This window comes from Hemiscyllium ocellatum, chromosome 10 (assembly GCF_020745735.1).
Source record: "Hemiscyllium ocellatum isolate sHemOce1 chromosome 10, sHemOce1.pat.X.cur, whole genome shotgun sequence".
Taxonomy (NCBI): domain Eukaryota; kingdom Metazoa; phylum Chordata; class Chondrichthyes; order Orectolobiformes; family Hemiscylliidae; genus Hemiscyllium; species Hemiscyllium ocellatum.
Window position 1 is genome coordinate 8,987,702 of NC_083410.1, and position 6,000 is coordinate 8,993,701.

General features: G+C 48.2%; 1 protein-coding gene across 4 annotated transcripts in view; it reads right to left on the reverse strand.

Moving 5' to 3' along the window:
• The window catches only part of adgrg6 (adhesion G protein-coupled receptor G6), a 121,846-nt gene extending 116,537 nt beyond the window's left edge, over positions 1-5,309 (reverse strand). For all 4 annotated transcript variants that reach the window (XM_060831225.1, XM_060831224.1, XM_060831223.1 and 1 more), the window contains exons 1-2: positions 4,905-5,309; positions 4,711-4,803 (exon numbers count right to left, since the gene is read on the reverse strand). The gene's annotated coding sequence lies outside the window, so the exon portion shown is untranslated. The remainder of the gene's footprint in view (positions 1-4,710; positions 4,804-4,904) is intronic.
• Between the last annotated feature and the right edge of the window lie 691 nt (positions 5,310-6,000).

Consider the following 6,000-nt stretch of genomic DNA (forward strand, 5'->3'; position numbering starts at 1 on the left):
TAGCTAATGTTCTAAAGGGATAGAGGACAAAAGTGTATGTGTGAGCTAATCAGTTATGCCAAATACTGAATGCATACGTCATTTGAACCACACAGGACCTGTTACAAAGTCACTATTGACCTAAATTTGTGGGTTTTTAAAAGTATTTAAAATGTCTTTATAATTGGCCTATATCAGGATCATACCATCAATTTTGAAATAAGGATATTTTTCCTCACAATGATGCTAACGTTTAGATCGGAAGATGCCACAATTGGTGTGTGGTAATTCAAGAATGGACAAAAGCCATTAGATTCAAAAAGATACCCAATCACCTTACTCTAAGATATTATTCCTTCAATCTCAAAATTATTTTCAGTACATAAGGAGATTTCTTTTTCCCTCCTTCTGAAATCGCAGGAATAAAGGCAGATGGGAGAACATTCAATTACTGTGACTTCACTGAGAAAGAGTTCGGAGACTGGAGAGAAAGGATCCTTTGTTTGACTAAAACAGGGTTTGGGGAAACTTTTGGGCAAAAGTCACACAGTACTGAACTGAAAACTTGATGTGAGCCAGACTGGTGGAGAATGTGTTCTAATTGCTGGTTCTCCTGCCCAATGACAGTTTCGCTATAAATACCTCTCTGTGTTCCAACTGACAAAGGGACTTTATCCAACTCGGCAGCTACACTGGTGCAGACCTCCCCCAAATCTTGCTTCATCTAAAAGGCAGCACCTCTGACAGTTCAGCACCTCTTCAGTACTGTGCTGAATTGCCACCCTGGATTATTGGGGGTTGATAGTCTCTGGAGTGGAATATGGACCCAGAATCCACTGTCTGAAATGGGACCCACAGTATTTCATATTACTTTTAAACCACTAAAAGGGTCAATCAGGGAGACAAATCATTTCTGGTGGATACAGGGGAGGGGATTGTAAGGTATGGTGCATGAGGGAGGGGGGGTGGGGGGTGGGGGCGGAGGGTGCATGCACAAACTGGAATCTGGAACCAGACCTTTCAGGAGTGAAATCAGGAAGCACTTTGACATACAACTTGTGGGAGGAATTTGCAATGTTTCTCCGCACGTGATAATTGAACAACTTCAATTGTTAATTTTTAAATCTGTAATTGAGAGCATTTTTGGAGGCAGTATACAGTTCATTTCAAGCCATCTCCTCCCACTATGCCTGCTGCATTAGCATTAATAGAGCCATTGAGGTCTACAGCACAGAGAAAGCTCTTGCAGCCCATCAGATCTCTGCTGGTTAAAAACAAACCACCTAACCATTCCAAATCTATTTCTACTATTCGGCCCATTGCTTTGTATGTCTTGGAATTGCAACTGTACATCTGAATGCTTCTTAAATGTGATGAGGATTTCTGCCTCTCCCACCCTTACAGGCAGAGAGTTCCAGGTTCCCAACACTCCCTGGGTGAAAAACTATTTCTTCCCACCTTTTGAAAACTTCCTACCCCTTGCCATAAATCAATGCCCCCTGGTCATTGCTCCCTTCACCAAGGGGAAAAATTCCTTCTGTCCACCCTACCTATGCCCCTCATAATTTTATACATCTCAGCCAAGTCCCCGCTCAATCCCTGATGCTCTAAGGAAAACAATTCCAGCCTGTCCAGTCTCTCTTCTTAACTAAAACTCTCCAGCCCAGGCAATGTCCTGGTAAATCTCCTCTGCACCCTTTCCAGCACTATCGCATCTCTCCTATAATATGGATCCCAGAACGACACACAATGCCCTATCTGTGACCTAACCAACAACTGAACAGTTCCTGCATCATCCTCCAATGGTCCCCAGCATTACAGATACCAGTCTTCAATTCACTCCATGAAATGGTTGCAGACACTGGATAGCGCAAAGGATATGGGCCCTGACAACATTCTGAAAATAATGCTGAATCCTTGTGCTCAAGAACGCGCTGCGTTTCCAGTACAGTTACAACACTGACATCTACCCAACAATGTGGAGAATTGCCCAAATTTGTCGGGGCGGCAAGATGGCTCAGTGGTTAGCACTGCTGCCTCACAGCGGCAGGGACCCAGGCTCAATTCCAGCCTCAGATGACTGTCTGTGTGGAGTTTGCATGTTCTCCCCGTGTCTGCGTGGATTTCTACTAGGTACCCCGGTTTCCTTCCACAGTTCAAAGATGTGCAGATTAGGTGAGTTGGCCACGCAAAGTTGCCCATTGTGCTCAGGAATGTGTAAGTTAGGTGCATTACTGAGAGGTAAATAGGGGAGGGGAATGTATCTGGATGGGTTACTCTACGGAAGGGTCGGTGTGGACTTGTTGGGCCGAAGGGTGTGTTTCCATGCTGTCGGGATTCGATAATTCACCAAAGATCCTCAGACATCAGTTTCCAAACCCACAACACTTCCATCTAGAAGGATGTTCTCCTTCCTGTCTGAAGGATGTTGTGAAACTTGAAAGGGTTCAGAAAAGATTTACAAGCACGTCGCCAGGGTTGGAGGATTTGAGCTATGGGGAGATGTTGAATAGGCTGGGCCTGTTTTCCCTGGAGCATCGGAGGCTGAGGGGTGACCTTATAGAGATTTATAAAATCATGAGGGGCATGGATAGGATAAATAGACAAAATCTTTTCCCTGGGGAGGGGGAGTCCAGAACTAGAGGGCATAGGTTTAGGGTGAGAGGGGAAAGGTATAAAAGAGACCTAAGGGACAACTTTTTCACACAGAGTGTGGTACGTGTATGGAACGAGCTGCCAGAGGAAGTGGTGAAGGCTGGTATAATTGCAACATTTAAAAGGTATCTGGATGGGTATATGAATAGGAAGGATTTGGAGGGATATGGGCCCGGTGTTGGCAGTGGGACGAGATTGGGGTGGGATATCTGGTTGGCATGGACAAGTTGGACCGAAGGGCCGTTTTCCGTGCTGTACATCTGTTTGGCTATGACTGTATGACTGTACATTGGAACACCACCCCTTGCAAGTTCCCCTCCAAGACGCCCACCATCCTGACTTAGAAATAGATCACCGTTCCTTCACTGTCACTGGGTCAGAATCCTGGAATTCCCTCCCTAAGGGCATTGTGGACTGCAGCGGTTCAACAAAATAACTCACCACCACCTTATCAAGGGGAAACTAGGGACTGGCAATAAATGCTGGGCCCACATCACAAATGAATTTTCAAAAAACATATTCTTCAGCTTATAAAGGCAAGTATTTCCCATACGCCTTCAAAACCACGTTATCTCCCTCACCCATTACGCGAGACACAGATGGACATGCACACCAAAATCCTTCAAGTGTCTGACCAATCATAGAATCATAGAGATCTACAGCATGGAAACAGACCCTTCGGTCCAACCCGTCCATGCTGACCAGATATCCCAACCCAATCCAGCACCCGGCCCATATCCCTCCAAGGTTCTGCTAGGTCCTGGACCTCCTCCACTGCTGCTCCCTCACCACCAGACGCCTGGAGGAAGAACGCTTCATCTTCTGCCTCGGAACACTTCAACCCCAGGGCATCAATGTAGACTTCAACAGTTTCCTCATTTCCCTTCCCCCCACCTTACCCCAGTTCCAACCTTCCAGCTCAGCACTGTCCCCAGGACTTGTCCTACCTGCTAATCTCCCTTCCCACCTATCCACTCCACCCTTCTCTCTGACCTATCACCTCCATCCCCACCCCCATTCACCAATTGTACTCTATGCTACTTTCTCCCCACCCCCTCTCACTTATCTCTGCACTCTGCAGGCACCCTGCCTCTGTTCCTGATGAAGGGCTTTTGCCTGAAATGTCGATTTTCCTGCTCCTCGGATGCTGCCTGACCTGCTGTGCTTTTCCAGCACCACTTTAATCTAGATTTTGATTGGTAGGTAGACAGGCAGAAGGCTGCACCAGGAGGTGGAGAGGGCGATGTTTCGGGTGGACTGGGGTGGGTGCAGGGGGAGCTGCAGATCGAGGGGTTGGCGAGGTCCAAGGTGGTGAAGCGGGGGCATAGGTGAAGACAGGTAGAGGGTACAACCCTGTTGGTCAGTGGGAGGAATGAATCCAGTTGGTGGCTGGGGGGAGGGGGGAGTGGGGGCATTGGGATGGGTGATGGGAAGGAAGGTTATTGGAAATTGGGGAACATGATGGTATTGAATGAGGGCGAAGGGCCGACTCCCGCTCCTATATTCAACCGCATTCCTTTTCTCATAGTCATAGCGGTTTCACTGTCTTTGATGCAGCCAGACCTGCTGAGTTTCTCCAGCAATTTCTGGCAATTTCAAATTAAAAAGTGTTCCGTCCCATCATGTCAGCCTGTTCTTGTTTCACTGAGCTGAATCCTTCCAACCCTGACTGCACGTTTCTCCCCTCTTGTCCCGAACGGGAACAAAGGTTCCAGAGGGACTCACTGAAACCTGTCTCTCTCTCTCTCCTCTCTCTCTCTGTGTGTTTTCTCGGGCACTTTCTGCTCCCGTTCCAGGACCTGAGCTGTACTGGCTGACACTTGTGGCTCGCAGCTCTCCCTCTCTGGGCGGTGTGACTGAATTGTGGGGACCACCCGGGGAGTGGAGTCGCTCTCAGACTGAAACCCCAACTCTATGCCTTAGGCTTCGCCCCCCCCCCCCCCCCGCAAAATGTGCCAAACCCTCCCTTTATTTCCCGTGCAGCAGCGAGCCGCCCCGCGTGAAATACCAAGAGACTGGAGCTGCCCAGTGACTGACACATTCAAAAGTTTCAAACCTGACCACGGGTGCTCTTACCTGCTCTTAAGCCGTGTCTGTGTTGAAGCTGGGAAAATCTGGGGACAACATTCTACAGGGAAAGGTCTCTCACTCCCGGACGAGTGTTGATTTCTGTTTGCAGACACACACATACAGAAAGGAGCGAGTCAGAACTTGGAACAGTTTCACAGCCGAGGAACACACAGACAGATTGCTGAAATCTGGGAACTCACCAGTTTTGTCCTTCCTTCGCCCTGGGTTTAACCTGTTTGATGTCATGAACCGAACTGGCCAGTGTCTCCCCAGGACAGACTGGGGAGCTCCCGGAGGGGAGGGGGAGGCGTTGACTTGTCCTTTAGACGTTATTCCAGTTCTTGGGCTAGAGAATCCAAGGATAAAGCTCCTCTCCTTCCCTTCAAAGAAAAAAATAAAACAACAACTCCGAAAGAGACCAGGGTGAACGTGCCTCTCGCTCTGTCCGCCTCCCTCACTCGGGAAGGTACAGGGACTGAGTTGTTTCTGTGTTGGATGTTGAAGAGCTCTCTTCAGAATTCTGCCCCTCCCAATTACAACATCACCCAGTGGTTTGCTACAAACTGCACTTGGTTTGCAGCTGTGGGGAAGACAGTTAGGCTAAAACTGACTTTCTGTGTGTGTGTGTTAGAGGAGGGAGTTCTGTTTCAGGGCTTGGGTGTTACAGATGTGGGTGGGTGACCACTCCATTTATGTTCCTCCCTCTGAGATTCAGCAGGAAAGCTCTGGTCCACTTTTGTCCCACTTGGCACTGTCCACTTTGACTCAATTGCACAAGCAAAACTTAATTCCAAACTGACAGGTCAGTTATTCCCAGGACTCAGCCACTGCCTCCAACCCTCTTTGTTAATCACAGGATTCAATGAATAGGAAAGGTTTAGAGGGATATGGCCAAATGCTGGCTAATGGGATTAGATTAATTGAGGATATCTGGTCGGCATGGACACGTTGGACCGAAGGGTCTGTTTCTGTGCTGTACAGCTCTGACTCTAAGGTGGCCTGGTGGCTGAGTGGTTAGCACTGCTGCCTCACAGTGCTAATCCTGCTTCCACACGGTAGGGATTCAATAGGCTGAATCTTGCCCCTAACTCAGAACTTCGAACCCATCATCAACCTTGCATGTTTAATGAGGGCCAACACATCTTGTTAAGGTGGTGAGAGAGGAGTGCATCAGATTGGCCAGTAATTTTCCAGCTGCAAATGTGTTGCTGGTCAAAGCACAGCAGGCCAGGCAGCATCTCAGGAATAGAGAATTCGACGTTTCGAGCATAAGCCCTTCATCAGGAATAAGAGAGA